This window comes from Mobula birostris, chromosome 3 (assembly GCF_030028105.1).
Source record: "Mobula birostris isolate sMobBir1 chromosome 3, sMobBir1.hap1, whole genome shotgun sequence".
In the NCBI taxonomy this organism is placed as follows: domain Eukaryota; kingdom Metazoa; phylum Chordata; class Chondrichthyes; order Myliobatiformes; family Myliobatidae; genus Mobula; species Mobula birostris.
Genome location: NC_092372.1, coordinates 127,209,693 through 127,232,403, shown reverse-complemented (window position 1 = coordinate 127,232,403; position 22,711 = coordinate 127,209,693). Strand labels below are relative to the sequence as shown.

General features: G+C 43.1%; 1 protein-coding gene across 6 annotated transcripts in view; it reads right to left on the bottom strand.

Moving 5' to 3' along the window:
* LOC140195274 (homeodomain-interacting protein kinase 1-like) overlaps positions 1–22,711 on the bottom strand; it is a 129,082-nt gene that overhangs the window by 5,980 nt on the left and 100,391 nt on the right. The gene's annotated exons all lie outside the window — the stretch shown is intronic.

The following is a 22,711-nucleotide window of genomic DNA, read 5'->3' as shown; positions in this document are numbered from 1 at the left end:
GAAGAATGAGAGTAATAGAATCATAGAACATTACAGCACAGAAACAGGCCTTTTGGCCCTTCTTGGCTGTGCCGAATCATTTTTCTGCCTAGTCCCACTGACCTGCTTCTGGACCATATCCCTCCATACACCTCTCATCCATGTACCTGTCCAAGTTTTTCTTAAATGGTAAAAGTGAGCCCGCATTTACCACTTCATCTGGCAGCTCATTCCACACTCCCACCACTCTGTGTGAAGAAGTGCCCCCCCCCCGCTAATGTTCCCTTTAAACTTTTCCCCCTTCAGCTTTAACCCACGTCCTCTGGTTTTTTTCTCCCCTTGCCTCAGTGGAAAAAGCCTGCTTGCATTCACTTTATCTATACCCATCATAATTTTATACACCTGTATCAAATCTCCCCCCATTCTTCTACACTCCAGGGAATAAAGTCGTAACCTATTCAACCTTTCTCTGTAACTGAGTTTCTCAAGTCCCGGCAACATCCTTGTAAACGTTCTCTGCACTCTTTCAACCTTACTAATATCCTTCCTGTAATTTAGTGACCAAAAGTGCACACAATACTCTAAATTTGGCCTCACCAATGCCTTATACAACTTCACCATAACATTCCATCTCTTGTACTCAATACTTTGATTTATAAAGGCCAATGTACCAAAAGCTCTCTTTACGACCCTATCTACCTGTAACGCCACTTTTAGGGAATTTTGTATCTGCATTCCCAGATCCCTCTGTTCTACTGCGCTCCTCAATGCCCTAGCATTTACCTTGTACATTCTACCTTGGTTTGTCCTTCCAAAGTGCAATACCTCACACTTGCCTGTATTAAACTCCATCTGCCACTTTTCAGCCCATTTTTCCAGCTGGTCCAAATCCCTCTGCAAGCTTTGAAAACCTTCCTCGCTGTCCACCAAACCTCCAATCTTTGTATCATCAGCAAATTTGCTGATCCAATTTACCACATTATCATCCAGATCATTGATATAGATGACAAATAACAATGGACCTAGCACTGATCCCTGTGGCACACCACTAGTCACAGACCTCCACTCGGAGAAGCAATCCTCTACTACCACTCTTCGGTTTCTTCCATTGAGCCAATGTCTAATCCAATTTACCACCTCTCCATGTATACCGAGCGACTGAATCTTCCTAAGTAACATCCCATGCGGGACCTTGTCAAAGACATTACTGAAGTCCATGTAGACAACATGCACTGCCTTCCCTTCATCCACTTTCCTGGTAACCTCTCGAAAAACTCTAATAGATTGGTTAAACATGACCTACCACGCACAAAGCTATGTTGACTCTTCCTAACAAGTCCCTGTCTATCCAAATACTTGCAGATCCTATCTCTTAGTACGCCTTCCAATATTTTATCTACTACCAACGTCAAACTTACCGGCCTATAATTTCCCAGATTACTTTTAGAGCCTTTTTTAAACAATGGAAGAACATGAGCTATCCTCCAATCCTCCAGCACCTCATCCGTAGATACCGACATTTTAAATATATCTGCCAGGGCTCCTGCAATTTCAACACTAGTCTCCTCCAAGGTCCGAGGTAATACCTTGTCAGGTCTTGGGGATTTATCTACACTGATTTGCCTCAAGATAGCAAGCACTTCCTCCTCTTCAATCTTTATAGGTTCCATGACCTCACTACTTGTTTGCCTTATTTCCATAGACTCCATGCCAGTTTCCTTAGTAAATACAGATGCAAAAAACCCATTTAAGATATCCCCCATTTCTTTTGGTTCCATACATAGCCTACCACTCTGATCTTCAAGTGGACCAATTTTATCCCTTACTATCCTTTCGTCCTTAATATACCTGTAGAAGCTCTTTGGATTATCCTTCACCTTGACTGCCAAAGCAACCTCATGTCTTCTTTTAGCCCTCCTGATTTCTTTCTTAAGTATTTTTTGCACTTTTTATACTCCTCAAGCACTTTATTTGTTCCCTGTTTCCTCTACGTCATACAACTCTCTCTTCTTTATCAGAGTTCCAATATCCCATAAGAACCAAGGTTCCTTATTCTTATTCACTTTGCCTTTAATCCTGACAGGAACATACAAACTCTGCCCTCTCAAAATTTCCCCTTTGAAGGCTTCCCACTTACCAATCACATCCTTGCCAGAGAACAACCTGTCCCAATCCACGCTTTTTAGATCCTTTCTCATTTCTTCAAATGTGGCCTTTTCCCAGTTTAGAACCTCAACCTGAAGACCAGATCTATCTTTATCCATGATCAAGTTGAAACTAATGGTGTTGAAAATAATGAGGGGAACACCAGTTATTGTGCCAGATTTGTAACAAATATAACTAGATGAAATCCTACTGAAATCTGACCATTTGTAAGCTATTACTAAAAGAATGGTTCATAGCAGATTCAGGGAGGAAGATCTCTACCAACTTTTTCCAATCTAACTAGCAAATGTTTCAATCTATTGGACCAGGAGTTTCTGACCACATTCATCACAAAACCTGTCCTCCAAGCTTCTCCATAAAAATGCCTAATTTCATGCCTGCCACAGCCCACCTTCAACCATCATCCAGACAAATCTCTGCTTTAAAATCCTAATTCACATTTTCAAATGTGTTGTGTCAAAGACCCGGCTCATCACTAATACCTGCCAGTCCAAAAATCGTTCAGAATTTCTTTCCTCTGCCTTTTGATCACCATGATAATTAATCACTCCACCAGTGACACCTGTTTTCCTTTACACTTGAAATAAGCTCTGGAATTCTCTTCCAAATCCTCTTTCTCCCCCTTCGCTCCAAGTCCACTGCAAAACTTGTTTTGTTGTCCGCCTTATATCTCTTCCAATGACTGCCTTCTATCTTTTTCATTGTTGTATCCCAGTTCTCTGATGCAAATGAAAGATGCAGGCTGAGTGGACATCTACTTGCCTATTCAGTTGCAAGGGCAACTGTTATGAAGTGCCTAGGTTCATTTTCCTGGGACAACTACAGAGAGATATTACATATGTACATACAAACAAGCAGGAAGAGGACACTCAGTCTCTTATCCTACTCCTCCACTAAAAACGATTATAGCTGATAAGACTGATCTCAACCACACATACCCGATACCCACAGTAACCCTTTGCTATCCCCTTGCTCCTCAAGGAGCTTCTACCTCTCATCTTTAAAATATTTTTAAACAGTAACCCTTCATTCTAAATTCCTCCACATCAGGAAACCACCTCTCCACATCCAGCTGTTAAACCATGCAGGATCTTTTGAGCTTCAATTGATTAAGTGACAGCAGATATAAGCTCTCCCTGTACTATCTTTCCATGTAAAGATCGAGCAGCCTTTCTCTGATCCGTAGTAATAACCTTTCTTAAACAAGACGACCAATGTAGTCTTGTCAGGATCTGAGAACAGAAACAATTTACCTTCGCTGAGCCCTTAGCATTTTAAAGATATTATGGTAGTACTTGCGTAAGTAGCAGCATAACAGATCCACACTGATGTTAACACCCTGGAAGAGACCGCTCCAATTTCTATTCGCTCAATATTATCAACATATCTTTCTAATTCTTCCTTATGCTAGTTGTCTGTTACTTTTTGTGGTAGCAACTTGCATACTCAAACTAGTGCAGTAGTGTAGAGTACCTCTGTAGTCATCCCCCTCAACAGCAGGTATATTACTTTGGACACTGTTTGGGGTGGGGGGAGAGGTTTGACTTAACAGAGTAATGTCACAGTGATCGGGTGTCTGGTACTTAGTCTGCCTTTGAAGGGAAAGGGTGCGGAGAGAAGAGGCACACTGTGGTGACAGGGGATTTGTTAGTTAAGGGAACGGACAGGAGGCTGTGTGTGTGAGAGTGAGATTCCTATACAGTATGTCGCCTTCCAGGTGCCTGGGTCTGGGACATCTCTGATCGAGTCCTCAGCATTCTTAAGTGGGAAGGTGTACAGCCAGAGGTCATGGTCCACGTAGGTACCAATGAAATCGGTGGTATGAGTGACGAGGTTCTGTACAGTGAGTTTAGGAAGTTAGATGCTGAGTTTAAGGGCTGGACCTCCAGGTTGTGATCTCAAGATTGCTAGCCATGCCACATGCCAGTGAGGCCAGACCTAGGAAAGTTATATAGTTCAACATGTGGCTGAGGAGTTGGTTCAAGAAGGCACAAGATTTTTGGATTATTGGGCTCTCTTCCAGGGAAGGTGGGACCTGTACAGAAGGGACGGTTTGCACCTGAACTGGAGGGGGACTAATATCTCATTGGGAAGGTTTGTTAATGCTGCACAGTTGCAGGGGGATAGGAACCAGATTGCCAGAACAGTTAGTGCAGAGGTTGTGGAGGCAGATTTTTATCCTGAGGATAAAAGGCAGGAGCGGGTCACGGTAGCGTAATAGACCTTTGACCAGCAATCAATTGCCATTTGGGATTGATTAGTGAGAGCTAATTAAAGAAAGGCGGGGCAAGCGCGGTGGCCATCGTCGCAGCAGCCAGAGTGGACATAGAGTGGTGATCTCAAGGCTGTAGCTCTATGAGGTTTCACTCAAAGTAAAGGAAAGAACGCTTAAATTTTTTTCCTTCGCTTCTTTATATCTGGTCAGCTAGGATAGTAGAGATGCCAGGCAGGATAGTTGAATGGGAAGGCAGGGAGACCTCCAGTGACCTGGCGACTACAACTGTGAGAAGTGCATCCAGCTGCAGTTTCCAACTAACCGTGTTAAGGAGTTGGAGCTGGAACTGGATGAACTCTGGATCATTCCAAAGGATAAAAAGGTGATAGGACATATACCAAGGTACACCCAAGGTGCAGGACAGTGGAAACTGGGCAACAGTCAAGAAGGGCAAAGGGTTAAGGAGTCAGTGCAGCACAGCTCTGTGGCCATCCCCCTCAACAACTGGAATATCACTGGAATCTGTTGGGGGGGGGGGGGGGCAACCTAACAGAAGAAAGTCACAATGGTCGAGTCTCTGGCACAGAGTCTGCCTCTGACTCAAAAGGGAAAGGGGGAGAAGAGGCACGCTGTAGTGATAGAAGATTCACTGTTAGTCAGTAGAACGGTCAGGAGGTTCTCTGGACAAGAACGAGACTCCCGATGGTACATTGCCTCCCAGGTACCAGGGTCCAGGACATCTTAGATCAAGTCCTCAGCATTTGTAAGTGGGAGGGTGAACAGCCAGAGGTCACAGTCCATGTAAGCAAAGATGACATGGGAAGGACATGTGACAAGGTTCTGCATAGGGAGTTCAGGGAGTTAGGTGCTAAGTTAAAGGGCAGGACCTCCAGGATTGTGATCTCAGGATTGCTACCCATGCCACATGCTAGTGAGGCCTGCACTAGGAAGTTTATACAGTTCAACAGGTGGCTAAGGTGGTGGTGTAAGAGGGAGGGCATATGATTTTTGGATAATTGGATTCTCTTCTGGAGAAGGTGGAATCTGTACACAAGGGACAGTTTGCACCTGAATTGGAGGGGGACTGATTTCCTAGTGGGAAGATTTGCCAATGCTGCATGGCGGGGTTTAAACTGGAGTTGCAAGGGAAGGGAACCAGAGTGTCAGAACAGTTAGCGGAGAGGCTGTGGAGGTAGATGTCGGCAAGACTTCAGACAAAGTTAGGAATCAAACAGTTGAGCATGGTGCAACTAGTATCCTGAGTTGCCTATAATTTAATGCAAATATCATAGGAAAGGCAGATAATAGTGCTGAAGATGATGAAGCAAGTTAACAAACAGAGGCAATGTGCAGTGAGGAGAGTCTGTTAATAGGGCAAATTTGCAGTGAACAAGATGAGATGCAACGTAAAAGGCTGACAAAATCGCAAAGGGGTTTCAGGACTGAAAGTGTAGTATCTGAATGCGCGCAGTATACCGAATAAGGTAGATGAATATGCCAGCACAGTTACAGGTGGGCACACATGATGTAGGCATCACCAAATCATTTTTGAAAGATTATAGCTGGAAGGATGCACATTGTATGTCCAAGGATACACATTGTATTGAATGGTCAGGCAGGAAGACAGAGGGGGCAGCGTTACTGTGTTGGTAAAAGATGAAACCAAATCATTAGAAAGAGGTGACATAGGGTCAGAAGGTGTTGAATCATTGTGGATCGAGCTGAGGAACTGCAAGGGAAATAAGACACTGATGGGAGTTGTATACAGACTCCCCACAAATAGTAAGGATGTGACCTATAAATTACAACAGGAGATAGAAAATGCCTGCCAAAAGGGCAATGCTACAATCATCATGGGGGAGGTCCAGCTCCAACTCCTGCTCCTTAACACGGTTTGTTAGAAGCTGCAGCTGGATGCACTTCTCACAGCTGTAGTCATCAGGGACAATGGAGGTCTCCCTGCCTTCCCACATCCCACAATATGCAGGTAGACTGGGAAAATCAGGTTGGTGCTGGATTCCAGGTGGGAGTGTTCCTGGAATGCTTACGAGTTGGCTTTTAAGAGCAGCTTGAGGCTAAACCCACTAAAGGATCAGGTACATTGAACCAGAATTGATTTGAGAGCTTCAGGTAAAGAACCCTTAGGGACAAATGATCAGATGATCCAGTTCACCCTGAAATTTGAGAAGGAGAAGCTAAAGTCAGATGTATCAGTATTAAAGGGAATTACAGAGCCATGAGGGAGGAGCTGGCCAGAATTGATTAGAAAAGAACAATGGTGGGGAAGACCAGTGGCTGGAATTTCTGGAAGCAATTCGGAAGTCACAGAATATACACATCCCAAAGAGGAAGTATTCAAAGGAAAAATGACACAATTGTGGCTAAAAGAAGTCAAAGTCAACATAAAAGCCAAAGAGGGCATATAATAGCGCAAATATTAGTGGGAAGTTAGAGGATTGGGAAGCTTTGAAACAACAGAAGGCAAATAAAAAAGTCATTAAGATAAAGATGGAATATCAAAGTAAACCAGCCAATAATATTCAAAAGCATACCAAGAATTTTTGGATATATAGTGTAAAAGAGAGGCCAGAGTGGAAATCGGACCATTGAAAACAACGTTGAAGAGGTAGTAACGGGGGACAAGGAAGTAGTGCACAAACTGAATAAGTATTTTGCAACCATCTTTACTGTGGAAGATGCTGACAGTATGGTGGAAGTGCCAGGTGTCGGGGGCATGACAAGTATGAAACATAGAAAATAAGTACAAGAGTAGGCCATTCCGCCCTTCGAGCCTGCACCGCCATTTATTATGATCATGGCTGATCATCCAACTCAGAACCCTGCACCAGCCTTCCCTCCATACCCCCTGATCCCCGTAGCCACAAGGGCCATATCTAACTCCCTCTTAAATATAGCCAATGAACTGGCCTCAACTGTTTCCTGTGGCAGAGAATTCCACAGATTCACCACTCTCTGTGTGAAGAAGTTTTTCCTAATCTCAGTCCTAAAAGGCTTCCCCCTTATCCTCAAACTGTGACCCCTCGTTCTGGACTTCCCCAACATCGGGAACAATCTTCCTGCATCTAGCCTGTCCAATCCCTTTAGGATTTTATATGTTTCAATCAGATCCCCCCTCAATCTTCTAAATTCCAACGAGTACAAGCCTAGTTCATCTAGTCTTTCTTCATATGAAAGTCCTGCCATCCAGGAATCAATCCGGTGAACCTTCTTTGTACTCCCTCTATGGCAAGGATGTCTTTCCTCAGATTAGGGGACCAAAACTGCACACAATACTCCAGGTGTGGTCTCACCAAGGCCTTGTACAACTGCAGTAGTACCTCCCTGCTCCTGTACTCGAATCCTCTCGCTATAAATGCCAGCATACCATTCGCCTTTTTCACCGCCTGCTGCACCTGCATGCCCACTTTCAATGACTTGTGTATAATGACACCCAGGTCTCGTTGCACCTCCCCTTTTCCTAATCGGCCACCATTCAGATAATAATCTGTTCTCCTATTTTTGCCACCAAAGTGGATAACTTCACATTTATCCACATTAAATTGCATCTGCCATGAATTTGCCCACTCACCCAACCTATCCAAGTCACCCTGCATCCTCTTAGCATCCTCCTTACAGCTAACACTGCCACCCAGCTTCCTGTCATCCGCAAACTTGGAGATGCTGCATTTAATTCCCTCATCCAAGTCATTAATATATATTGTAAACAACTGGGGTCCCAGCACTGAGCCTTGCGGTACCCCACTAGTCACTGCCCGCCATTCTGAAAAGGTCCCGTTTATTCCCACTCTTTGCTTCCTGTCTGCTAACCAATTCTCTATCCACATCAATACCTTACCCCCAATACCGTGTGCTTTAAGTTTGCACACTGATCTCCTGTGTGGGACCCTGTCAAAAGCCTTTTGAAAATCCAAATATACCACATCCACTGGTTCTCCCCTATCCACTCTAATAGTTACATCCTCAAAAAATTCTATGGGATTCGTCAGACATAATTTTCCTTTCACAAATCCATGCTGACTTTGTCCGATGATTTCACCGCTTTCCAAATGTGCTGTTATCACATCTTTGATAACTGACTCCAGCAGTTTCCCCACCACCGACGTTAGGCTAACCAGTCTATAATTCCCTGGTTTCTCTCTCCCTCCTTTTTTAAAAAGTGGGGTTACATTAGCCACCCTCCAATCCTCAGGAACTAGTCCAGAATCTAACGAATTTTGAAAAATTATCACTAATGCATCCACTATTTCTTGGGCTACTTTCCTTAAGCACTCTGGGATGCAGACCATCTGGCCCTGGGGATTTATCTGCCTTTAATCCCTTCAATTTACCTAACACCACTTCCCTACTAACATGTATTTCGCTCAGTTCCTCCATCTCACTGGACCCTCTGTCCCCTACTATTTCTGGAAGATTATTTATGTCCTCCTTAGTGAAGACAGAACCAAAGTAATTATTCAATTGGTCTGCCATGTCCTTGCTCCCCATAATCAATTCACCTGTTTCTGTCTGTAGGGGACCTACATTTGTCTTAACCAGTCTTTTCCTTTTTACATATCTATAAAAGATCTTACAGTCTGTTTTTATGTTCTCTGCCAGTTTTCTCTCATAATCTTTTTTCCCCTTCCTAATTAAGCCCTTTGTCCTCCTCTGCTGAACTCTGAATTTCTCCCAGTCCTCAGGTGAGCCACTTTTTCTGGCTAATTTGTATGCTTCTTCTTTGGAATTGATACTATCCCTGATTTCTCTTGTCAGCCACGGGTGTACTACCTTCCTTGATTTATTCTTTTGCCAAACTGGGATGAACAAATGTTGTAGTTCATCCATGTAATCTTTAAATGCTTGCCATTGCATATCCACCGTCAATCCTTTGTGTCATTTGCCAGTCTATCTTAGCTAATTCACGTCTCATACCTTCAAAGTTACCCCTCTTGAAGTTCAGAACCTTTGTTTCTGAATTAACTATGTCACTGTCCATCTTAATGAAGAATTCCACCATATTATGGTCACTCTTACCCAAGGGGCCTCTCACGACAAGATTGCTAATTAACCCTTCCTCATTGCTCAAAACCCAGTCTAGAATAGCCTGCTCTCTAGTTGGTTCCTCGACATGTTGGTTCAAAAAACCATCCCGCATACATTCCAAGAAATCCTCTTCCTCAGCACCTTTACCAATTTGGTTCACCCAATCTACATGTAGATTGAAGTCACCCATTATAACTGCTGTTCCTTTATTGCACACATTTCTAATTTCCTGTTTAATACCATTTCCGACCTCACTACTACTGTTAGGTGGCCTGTACACAACTCCCACCAGCGTTTTCTGTCCCTTAGTGTTATGCAGCTCTACCCATATCGATTCCACATCTTCCCGGCTTATGTCCTTCCTTTCTATTGCGTTAATCTCATCTTTAACCAGCAACGCCACCCCACCTCCTTTTCTTTCATGTCTATCCCTCCTGAATATTGAATATCTCTGAACGTTGAGCTCCCATCCTTGGTCACCCTGGAGCCATGTCTCTGTGATCCCAACTATATCATAATCATTAATAACAATCTGCACTTTCAATTCATCCACCTTGTTACAAATGCTCCTTGCATTGACACACAAAGCCTTCAGGCGCTCTTTTACAACTCTCTTAGCCCTTATACAATTATGTTGAAAGGTGGCCCTTTTTGATGCTTGCCATAAGTTCTTGGGAAGCTGAAAGGTCAGAAGGTAGTTAAGACACATGGACCAGATGGTGTATATCCCAGAGACCTGATAAAGGTGGTTGATGAGATCGTGCAGGCATTAATGATGATCTTTCAAGAATCACCATATTCTGCAATGGCTCCAGAAGCCTGGTAAATTGGAAATACCACTCTACTCTTAAAGAAGGGAAAGAGGTAGAAAGAAAGGGAAGTATAGGCCAGTTAGTCTGACCTCAGTGGCTGGGAAGCTGTTGGAGCCAATTAAGGATGAGGTCTCAGGGTACTTGGAAGCACATGATAATATAGGCCCTTTTCAGCATGGCTTCCTCAAGGGAAAATCTTGTCTGACAAATCTGTCGGAATTCTTTGAAGTAGTAAAGAATCAAGATAAATGAAGGAGAATCGGTTGATGTTGCGTATTTGGATTTCCAGAAGGCCTTTGACAATGTGCCACACATGAAGTTGCTTAACAAGTTATGAGCCCATGAGATTAAAAAGAAGATGGATAAAGCAGTGGCTGATTGGCAGAAGGCACGGAGTGGGAATAAAGGGAGCATTTTCTGACTAGTGGTGGTCCACAGGGGTCTGTGTTGGGACCAATTCTTATCCTCTGTCAATGATTTGGAAGATGGAATTGATGGCTTTGTTGCAAAGTTTGCAGACAATATGAAGATAAATGGAGGGGTAGGTAGTTTTGAGGAAGTAGAGGGGCTACAGAAGTCTTTACGTATATTAAGGACAGAGGTTGATAGATTCTTGATTGGTCAGGGCATGAAGGGATATGGGAAAAGGCAGGAGATTGAGGCTGAAAGGAAAGTTGGATTAGTCTTAATGAAATGGCGAAGCAGACTTGATGGGTCATGTGACCCAATTCTGCTCCTACAGCTCCTGGTCTTATGTTGCTAAGACCTCAGACAAAATCATGAATCAAGAGGTTGAGCATGGTGCAACTAGTGTCTTGAGCTGTGTATATCTCAATGCAAGTAATATCATAGGAAAGGCGGATGAGGTAAGGGAAGGACTGTTCCCTCGGACCTTGAAGGAGACTAGTGTTGAAATTGCGGGGGCCCTGACAGAAATATTTAAAATGTCGCTGTCTACGGGCGAAGTGCCAGAGGATTGGAGAGTGGCTCATGTTGTTCCGTTGTTTAAAAAAGGATCGAAAAGTAATCCGGGAAATTATAGGCCGGTGAGTTTAACGTCAGTAGTAGGTAAGTTATTGGAGGGAGTTCTAAGAGACAGAATCTACAAGCATTTGGATAGACAGGGGTTTATTAGGGAGAGTCAACATGGCTTTGTGCGTGGTAGGTCATGTTTGACCAATCTGTTGGAGTTTTTCGAGGAGGTTACCAGGAAAGTGGATGAAGGGAAGGCAGTGGATATTGTCTACATGGACTTCAGTAAGGCCTTTGACAAGGTCCCGCATGGGAGGTTAGTTAGGAAAATTCAGTCGCTAGGTATACATGGGGAGGTGGTAAATTGGATTAGACATTGGCTCAATGGAAGAAGCCAGAGAGTGGTGGTAGAGAATTGCTTCTCTGAATGGAGGACTGTGACTAGTGGTGTGCCACAGGGATCAGTACTGGGTCCATTGTTATTTGTCATCTATATCAATGATCTGGATGATAATGTGGTAACTTGGATCAGCAAGTTTGCTGGTGATACAAAGATTGGAGGTGTAGTAGACAGTGAGGAAGGTTTTCAGAGCCTGCAGAGGGACTTGGACCATCTGGAAAAATGGGCTGAAAAATGGCAGATTGAGTTTAATACTGACAAGTGTGAGGTATTGCACGTTGGAAGGACAAACCAACGTAGAACATACAGGGTTAATGGTAAGGCACTGAGGAGTGCAGTGGAACAGAGGGTTCTGGGAATACAGATACAAAATTCCCTAAAAGTGGCGTCACAGGTAGATAGGGTCGTAAAGAGAGCTTTTGGTACATTGGCCTTTATTAATCAAAGTATTGCGTATAAGAGCTGGAATGTTATGATGAGGTTGTATAAGGCATTGGTGAGGCCGAATCTGGAGTATTGTGTTCAGTTTTGGTCACCAAATTACAGGAAGGATATAAATAAGGTTGAAAGAGTGCAGAGAAGGTTTACAAGGATGTTGCCGGGACTTGAGAAACTCAGTTACAGAGAAAGGTTGAATAGGTTAGGACTTTATTCCCTGGAGCATAGAAGAATGAGGGGAGATTTGATAGAGGTATATAAAATTATGACGGGTATAGATAGAGTGAATGCAAACAGGCTTTTTCCACTGAGGCAAGGGGAGAAAAAAACCAGAGGACATGGGTTAAGGGCGAGGGGGGAAAAGTTTAAAGGGAACATTAGGGGGGGCTTCTTCACACAGAGAGTAGTGGGAGTATGGAATGAGCTGCCAGACGAGGTGGTAAATGCGGATTCTTTTTTAACATTTAAGAATAAATTGGACAGATACATGGATGGGAGGTGTATGGAGGGATATGGTCCGTGTGCAGGTCAGTGGGACTAGGCAGAAAATGGTTCGGCACAGCCAAGAAAGGGCAAAGGGCCTGTTTCTGTGCTGTAGTTTCTATGGTTCTATGGACTGGCAGCTCAGTATTCTGGGGTTTCTGTTGTTTTAGGTGTGACAGAGCTGGAGGGATTAAAGGAGAAGGAGTGGCATTACCAGTCAGGGAAAATGTCACGGCAGTACTCCGTAAAGACAGACTTGAGAACTTGATTAGTTAGGTATTATGGGTGGAACTGAGAAATACGAAAAGTATGACCATGTTAATGGGGCTATATTACAGACCACCCAACAATCCTAGTGATATAGAAGAACAAATTTGTAAAGAGACTGCAAACTGTTGCAAGAAACACAAGATTGTTAAAGTAGATGATGTTATCTTTCTCCGTATTGACCGGGAATCCCATACTATAAAAAGACTAGATGGAATAGAGTTTGTCAAATGTGTTCAAGTAAGCTTCCTTCATCAGTACGTAGGAGTCCCAACAAGGGAGCATGTATACTGGATTTGCTGTTAGGGAATGAGTCAGGGCAGGTGACAGAAGTTTGTGTAGGGGAACACTTTGCATCCAGTGTCCACAATGCCATTAGTTTCAAAGTAAACATGCAAAACGATAGATAGGGTCTTGTCTATGGGTTGATATTCTAAATTGGAGAAATGCCAATTTTGATGGCACCAGGAATGGTCTGGCACGTGTTGATTGGGACAGGCTGTTTTCTGGCAAAGGTGTACTTGGAAAGTGGGAGGCCTTCAACAATGAAATTTTGAGAGGTAAAGATAACAAGTGTAGGGAACCTTGATTTTCTGGCAATATTGAGGCCACGGTTAAGAGGAAAAAAAAGGAGGAGCATAGCAGGTAAAGGCAAGAAGGAACAGATGAGCTGCATATGGAGTGAAAGAAGCAAAAGAGAACACTTAAAGAAATCAGGAAGGCTAAAAGAGGCACGAAGTTGCTCTCACAGACAAGGTGAAGGACAATCCTAAAGAATTCTACAGATATGTTAGGAGCAAAAGGATTGGAAGGGACGAAATTTGTCCTCTGGAAGATCACAATGATAATCCATATGTGGAGCCAGAACAGATGGGGGAGATCTTAAGTGCATTCTCTGCATGTGTATTTACTCGGGAGATGGATACAGAGTCTACAGAAGTGAGGCAAAGCAACATCAACTTCATGGACACTGTATAGATTACAGAAGGGAAGATGTTTGTTACCCTGAGGCAAATCAAGGTGGAAAAATCCCCAGGACCTGACAAGATGCTCCCGTGGACCCTACAGGAAGCAAACGCAGAAATTACCAGGGCCCTAGAAGAGATATTTGAAACATCCTTGGCAACCATAAGACCATATGACGCAGGAGCAGAATTAGGCCAGTCAGCCCAAGTCTGCTTCGTCATTCCATCATGGCTGATTCTGGATCCCACTCAACCACATCCCGATGCTTTCTTGCCATATCGTTTGATGCCCTGACCAATCAGAAAATTATCAACTTCCACCTTAAATATACACTTGGCCACCGCAGTGTATGGCAGAGCATTCCATGGATTCAATACTCAAGCTAAAAAAATTCCTCCTTACCTCCGTTCCTAAAGGTTGACCCTCAATTTTGAGGCTGTGGCCTCTAGATCTGGATACCCCCACCATAGGAAACATCCTCTCCACATCGACCCTATTTTGTCCTTTTAACATTCAGTTGGTTTCAGTGAGATCCCCCTGCATTCTTCTAAATTCCAGTTAATACAGACTCAAAGCTGCCAAACACTCTTCATGTGTTAACACCTTCATCCCTTCATTCCCAGAATCATCCTCCTGAACCTCCCCTGGACTCTCTCCAATGACAACACATCCTTTCTGAGATATGGGGCTAAAACTGTTGACAAAACTGCAAGTGCTTCCTGACTAGTGTCTTATAAAGCCTCAGCATTATCTCCTTGCTTTTATATTCTATTTCCCTTGAAATAAATGTCAACATCGCATTTGCCTTCTCTACCACAGACTCTCCCTATAAATTAACCTTCTCCCCATCTAGATAATAGCCTGCACTATTGTTCCTTTTACCAAAATGCATCATTTATTTCCCAACACTGTACTCCACCTGCCACTTTTTTGTCCAAGTCTTGCCGCAATTGCATTGCTTCCTCAGCACTACCTACCGCTCCGCCTATCTTCATATCATCTGCAAACTTTGCCACAAAGCCATCAATTCCATTATCCAAATCACTGACAAACAACATGAAAAGTAGCAGTCCACATACTGACCCGAGGAACACCACTAGTCACCAGCAGCAAACCAGAAAAAGGCCCCCTTTATTCCCACTCACTGCCTCCTACCTGTCAGTCATTCCTCTATCCATTTTAGTATCTTTCCTGTAACACCATAGGATATCTTGTTGAGCAGTCTTTTACGTGGCACCTTATCAAATGCCTTCTGAAAATCCAAGAAAATGACATCCACTGCCTCTCCTTTGTCCACCCTACTTATTACTTCCTTGAAGAACTTCAACAGATTTGTCAGGCAAGAATTCCCTTTACAGAAACCATGCTGACTTTGACTTAGTTTATCATTAGTACCCCGAAACCACATCCTTAATAATAGGCTCCAACACTTGCCCATCCATTGAGGTTCGGCCAATTGGCCTATAATTTCCTTTCTTTTGCTGCCTTCCTCCCTTCTTAAAGAGGGGAGTGACATTTGCAACCTTCCCATCCTCCAGGACCATGCCAGAATCAAGTGATTCTTTAAAGACCATGACCGATGCATCCCGTTATCTCTTCAGCAACCTCTCTCAGGATTCCATCTGATCCAGATAACTTATCCAACCTAAGACTCAAGATTGCCTTGCACTTTTTCCTTTGTAAAAGGAATGGCACTCACTTCTGCTCCCTGACACTCACGGACCTCTGGCACACTGCTAGTGTCTTCCACAGTGAAGACTGATGCAAAGTACCCATTAAGTTCATCTGCTATTTCTTTGCCCCTCATTACTTCCTCACCAGTATCATTTTCCAGTGGTTCAATATCAATTCTCACCTCCCTTTTACTCTTTATATAACTGGAAAAAAACTTTTAGTAAGCTGCTTTACCCTCATATTTCACCTTTTCCCTTCTTATAGCTTTCTTAGTCTAGTGCGCATGCGCCGGTCGTGCATGCAGCCTGTTATAGCCGTTCCGATCGGATTCTTACTTTTTTCTTCTTACTTTTTAGCTTACGTTATCTTTTGTTTTTTTTTCTCCACGGTAACAAGTCGAAGCTGCACCCTCTCTAACATGCTGGTAGAGAGAGTTTTATTTGGGTTTTTAGCGCTGGAAATAGTTACATCCCGACACGTGGGACAGAAGCATGGTCGCATTGTTCATTCCAGGGACCAGCTGCTTGCACTAAAGCCGGCCGGCTTAGCGAGCAGAGCCGCGGACACCCCTGCTGAAATCTGGAGGAAAACAGACAGAGGATGCAGAGGGGAATCACAAAGTCGAGGAAAGAGGACCGGGTCGAGACAACAGAGACTTATGGAGAAGAGGAGTTGGTGGGTAATAAAATGGATGAGTTCATGGCGCTAGCCAGGCGTCAGAGAACATTTCCGGAGTGCAATGTTATTTGTTTCACTGGAACGGGGCTGCACAAGGACATACCCGATCAAAACTTCTCCATGGACGGCTTCCAGACCATTCTGGCTGACCGGAAGTGCACTGAGAGCGGTAAGCGTAAAGGAGTTGGGTGCTTACTGTTCTGGTTAACAACAGATGGTGCAATCCGGGTCATATTACGATCGAGGAACGTGTTTTGTAGACCGGATATTGAACTTTTTACTGTTGGACTTCGGCCACATTCCACCGAGATTCAACACTGGGTGGCACGGGAGGTTGTTCCTGCCTGTGGCCATTGAACGTGCAGCTCCTCCCGTGGAGGGTCAGACACCCTGGGCCAATAGACTGGTCCTGGACTTTTTTCCGTCTGGCATAGTTTGCATTTTGTTTGATTGTTTGTGGTTTTTGTATTGCTATATTTATGCTCTATTCTTGGTTGGTGCGGCTGCAATGAAACACAATTTCCCTCGGGATCAATAAAGTATATCTATCTATCTAGTTACTTTTTGTTAGGTTTTAAAAGCTTCTCAATCATCCAACTTCCTACTCACTTTTGCTATGTTATATGTCCTTTCCTTGGCTTTTATGCAGTCCTTACCTTCCCTTGTCAGCCACGGTTGCCTATCCTTGCCACTTGTGAACAACTTCCATGTAACAGATCTATCCTGCGCCTTGTGAACTATACCCAGAAACTTCAGCCACCTCTGCTCTGCTGTCATCTCCGCCAGGATCTTCCTCCGACCCACCCTGGCAAGCTCCTCTCTCACGCCTCTGCAGTTCCCTTTATTCCACTGCAATACTAACATATGTAACTTATGCTTCTCCCTTTCAAATTGCAAAGGAGATATTCAGGAGGTTAGCCAATGTTGTTCTGCTGTTTAATAAATGCTCTTAAGCAGAAACCAGGAAATTATAAGCCGTTGAGTCCGACATCAGTTGTGGGAAGTTATTGGAAGGCATTCTAAGGGACCGGATACAAATATTTGGATGGACATGGAATGATAGTCAGCAAAGCTTCGAGCGTGCCTAACCAATCTTGGAGTTTGAGGAAGTTACCAGGAAAATGGATGAAGGTAAGGCAGTGGATATTGTCTACATGGACTTTAATAAAGCATTTGATAAGGCCCTGCATGGGAAGCTGGTCAAGAAGGTTCAATTGCATGGCATTCGGGATGATGTAGTAAATTGGATTAGGCATTGGTTTTGTGGGAGAAGCCAGAGAGTGGCAGTAAAGGGCTGCCTCTCTGACTGGATGCTTGTGACCAGTGGTGTGCTGCAGGGATCGGGGTTTGGTCCAGAAGGCATTACGATTGGAGTGCTGTGGACAGTAAGGAAGTCTATCATGGTTTGTAGAGGGGTCTCCATCAGCTGGAAAAAATGTGCTGAAAAATGGCAGATGGAATTTAATGGAGACAAGTGCATGGTTTTGCACTTCAACAGGATCAACCAGGGTAGGTCTTACGGTGAATGGTAGGGTACATAATTCCATGAAAGTGACATCACAGGTAGATAGGGTTGTAAAGCTTTTGGCACATCGGCCTTCATAAATCAATGTGTGGAGTACAGAAGATGGGATTTATATTGAAGTTGTACAGGATATTGGTGAGGCCTAATTTGGAGTATTGTGTGCAGTTTTGGTCACCTACCTAAAGAAAAGATGCAAATAAGTTTGAAAGAATAGAGAAAATTTACAAGGATATTGTCTGGTCTGGAGGACCTGAGTTACAACGAAAGACTGAACAGGTTAGGACTGTATTTTTTTTTAAAAGAACGTAGAAGATTGAGATTTGATAGAGGTATACAAAATTATGAGACGTATAGATAGGGCAAATGCAAACAGGTTTTTTCCACTGATGGTCAAGCAGAGGTTAAGGTTAAGGGTGAAAGGTGAGAAGCTTAAGGGGAACATGAGGGGAAACCTCTTCACTCAGAGGGTCGTGAGAGTGTGCAATGAACTGCCAGTACAAATGGGGCATGCATGCTCGATTTCAATGTTCGAGAAGTTTGGATAGGTACATAGGGATATGGAGGGCTATGGTCCAGGTGTAGGTTGATGACCGTAAGCAGTTTAAAAGGTTTTGGCATGGAGTAGATGGAGCAAAAGGCCTGTTTGGGTGCTGTACTTCTCTATGACTCTTCTTAGTATACTGTTGAAGTTCTTTGGACAAGCTGGGGTTGTTTTCTTTGGAACAGGGGTTGAGGGCAGATTTAATTGATGTTTATAAAATTATATTGTAATTTTTTCTCCCTATTGATTCTGTAAAGAAAAACAAAACTTTCTTAAAGGGGTAATGAAAAAACAGGAACATAGATTTAAAGTCATTGGTAGAAGAATTAAGAGTGGGATAAGGAAAGCTTTATGTTACTTTTCATCCAAAGTGTAGCAATAATCTTGAAGGAAGGAAGAAGGAGAAACTCTCATCACATTTATAAATTATTTGGACATATACTTGAAAAGTGCTAGAAGGCAAAATTAGCCTCAGGGACCTCTCTTTAGATTGGTGTAGGCACAACAGAATCAATAGACAATAAGTGCAGGAGTAGGCTATTCAGCCCTTCGAGCCAGCACCACCATTCACTGTGATCATGGTTGATCATTCACAATCAGTACCCTTTTCCTGCTTTCTCCCCATATCCCTTCACTCCACTATCTTTAAGAGTTCTAACTCTTTCTTGAAAGAATCCAAAGAATTGGCCTCCACCACCTTCGGAGGCACAGCATTCCACAGAACCACAATCATCTGTGTGAAAAAGTTTTTCCTCAACTCCATTCTAAATTGTCTCCCCCTTATTCTTAACCTGTGGCCTCTGGTTCTGTACTCCTCCAACATCAGGAACATGTTTCCTGCCTCTAGCATGTCCAATCCCTTACTAATCTTATATGTGTCAATCAGATCCCCTCTAAATTCCAGTGTATACAAAACAAAGCCCCAGTCGCTCCAATCTTTCAACATATGACAGTCCCACCATCCCAGGAATTAACCTCGTGAACCTACGCTGCACTCCCTCAATAGCTAGAATGTCCTTCCTCAAATTTGGAGACCAAAACTGTACACAATACTCAAGGTGTGGTCTCACCAGCGCCCTGTACAACTGCAGAAGGACCTCTTTGCTCCTATACTCAACTCCCCTTGTTATGAAGGCCAACATGCCATTAGCTTTTTTCTCTGCCTGCTGTACCTGCATGCTTACTTTCAGTGACTGATGAACAAGGACACCAAGATCTCGTTGTACTTCCCTTTTCCTAACTTGACACCATTCAGATAGTAATCTGCCTTCCTGTTCTTGCCACCAAACTGGATAACCTCACACTTATCCACATTAAACTGCATCTGCCATGCATCTGCCCACTCACTCAACCTATCCAAGTCAGCCTGCATTCTCTTAACATCTCATCGCAGCCTCTCCATTGATGAATATCTGTTATCTGTCAAGCAGGGGACCGTGCACAATTCTGTTTAAATGGAGACAGACGTGAGTGCATAGTGGAACATCTGGAAAACTTCTGAAATGTCTGCTTTGCTACCGCTGCTACTGTGTGGTAACTGGAATCTCTGGAGCTGAAGGCCTCGGAATCCTCGGCTTTGCATGTTTCAGCGGCCGGGGAGAGGTCGAAGGTGCTCGGCAGACTGTATCGGAGAGGCTGCTCGGAAGCTCGGAGTTTTCGGATGGATTGACTCAGGGTCGGCTGTGGTTGGCTGCTTCCAAGGTATCGGCAAGTTGACGGTGCCTGGAGGTTTATGGCAAGGAGTTTCTCCCTTTTGCCATCTGCTATCGGGGACTCGGGAGTCGATCAACTATTTTTTTTTTTTTTACTGTGCCTATGGACTGTTCTTCATCAAATTATGGTATTGCTTTGCACTGCTGTAACTATATGGCATAATTATGTGGTTTTGTCAGTGTTAGTCTTTGGTCTGTCTTGTTTTCTGTGATATCACACCGGAGAAACATTGTATCATTTCTTAACGCATGTATGCATTTCTAAATGAGAGTAAAAGAGGACTGCGTGTTCTCATAATCTAATCTAATCCTCTTCACATTTTACACTGCCACCCAGCTTTGTGTCACCTGCAAATTTGCTAATGTTACTTTTAATCCCTTCATCTAAATCATTAATGTATATTGTAAAAAGCTGTGGTCCCAGCACTGAGCCTTGCAGTACCCCACTAGTCACTGCCTGCCATTCTTAAAAGGACCCACTGATCCCTACTCTTTCTTTCCTGACTGCCAACCAATTTTCTATCCATGTCAGTACCCTACCCCCAACACCAACTGCTCTAGTTTTGCACAGTAACCTCCTATGTGGGACCTTATCAAAGGCTTTCTGAAAGTCCAGGTACACTACATCCACTGAATTTCCCATGTCCATTTTCACAGTTACATTCTCAAAAAATTCCAGAAGATTAGTCAAGCATGATTTCCCCTTCGTAAATCCATGCTGACTCGGACCGATCCTGTTACTGCGATCCAGATGTGTCGTAATTTCATCTTTTATAATTGACTCCAGCATCTTTCCCACCACCGACGTCAGGCTAACTGGTCTATAATTCCGTTTTCCCTCTTCCTCCCTTCTTGAAGAGAGGGACAACATTAGCCACCCTCCAATCCACAGGAACTGATCCTGAATCTATAGAACATTGGAAAATGATTACGAATGCGTCCACGATTTCTACAGCCACCTACTTAAGTACCCTGGGATGCAGACCATCAGGCCCTGGGGATTTATCAGCCTTCAGTCCCATCAGTTTACCCAACACCATTTTCTGCCTGATGCGAATTCCTTCAGTTCCTCTGTTACCCTAGGCCCTCTGGCCATTATTACATCTGGAGATTGTTTGTGTCTTCCCTAGTGAAGACATATCCAAAGTACCTGTTCAGCTCACCTGCCATTCCCTTCTTCCCCACAATAATTTCACCCCTTTCTGTCTTCAAGGGCCCAACTTTGGTCTTAACTAATTTATTCCTCTTCACATACCTAAAGAAGCTTTTACTATCCTCCTTTATATTCTTGGCTAGCTTACCTTCTTACCTCATCTTTCCCCCCCGTATTGCCTTTTTAGTTATCTTCTGTTGCTCCTTAAAAGTCTCCCAATCCTCTGGCTTCCCACTCATCCTTGCTATGTTATACTTCCTCTCTTATTTTTATACTGTCCTTGACTTCCGTTGTCATCCACGGTCGCCCTTTACTCCCCTTAGAATCTTTCTTCCTCTTTGGAATGAACTGATCCTACACCTACTGTATTATTCCCAGAAATACCTGCCATTGTTGTTCCACTGTCATCCCTGCTAGGGTATCTTTCCAGTCAACTTCGGCCAGTTCCTCCCTCATGGGTCCATAGTCCCCTCTGTTCAACTGTAATATTGCCACTTCCGATCTTCCCTTCTCCCTCTCAAACTGCAGATTAAAACTTATCATATTATGGTCACTACCTCCTAATGGCTCCTTTACCTCGAGTTCCCTTATCAAATCTGGCTCATTACACAACACTAAATCCAGAATTGCCTTCTCCCTGGTAGGCTCTAATACAAGCTGCTCTAAGAATCCATCTCTGAGGCATTCCAAAAACTCCCTTTCTTGGGGTCCAGGACCAACCTGATTTTCCCAGTCTACCTGCATGTTGAAAATGTTGAAAAATCCCCCACAGTGTTCACTGTCTGTGTTGTACATTGCTGTAGTTCTCAAATACTTTTGTCCCCAAGACTGCTGTATTACTAGCTAGTAAAGTAGTTTATAACATTAAAGGCCCCTATCAGGTCAATCCTCAGTCCTTTTTGTCTTGGCAATAGTGCCACAAATCTAACCAATCTTTCAAGGGAGATGTTAACTCCCATTACTGGTACGGCTATGACAAATATGTTCTACATCTTGAAATACCTTCATATCCTGTCCATAAAAAGGCAAGACCTTTGTAAGTATTCCAAGTTACATTCTATGCATGGATAACATAACATTATCAACTTTCCTGTTCTACCACTCTTTAAAAAAGATGCTTTGTTTCCTTTAACTTGCTTTTAGTAATTATTATATCTGTGCCCATATTTCTCTACACCATTTAGGCACAGTTTATTAGTTATTTTACAGATTAAAATTTTTAAAGAAAAATATTTATCGATTTTTAGAATATATATTTCCATCCGAAATAGTGAAGACCAGCAAACAGGCACAAGAGGCCTGTTAATTTCAAGAGATAATAATTTCAGTTTAGATATGTGGTCAGTTTTGTGACAAGAAGGTTGGACAGCTAAGAGAACGTTCTCCAGTTTATTATAAATAAACATACAAGGTTTTGCACTGGAATTACATTAAAAACAGCTTAAAATTCCACATTCAATTATGATTGGTGGTTTCCCCAATTTCTGACATTTTAATTTCTGAATATATTTTCCATAATATTTTTTTAATAAAATCAATTATTTCTCACATAAACATTAGCTGAATTGAGCTACTATTCCTTGGACCAATTGTCCATTATTCCTCATATTTTGATATTTTTATTTGTTATAAATGTGGTAAAATATGTGCTGTAACAATTTAAATTTATAGACTTTGTCTTCCTGCT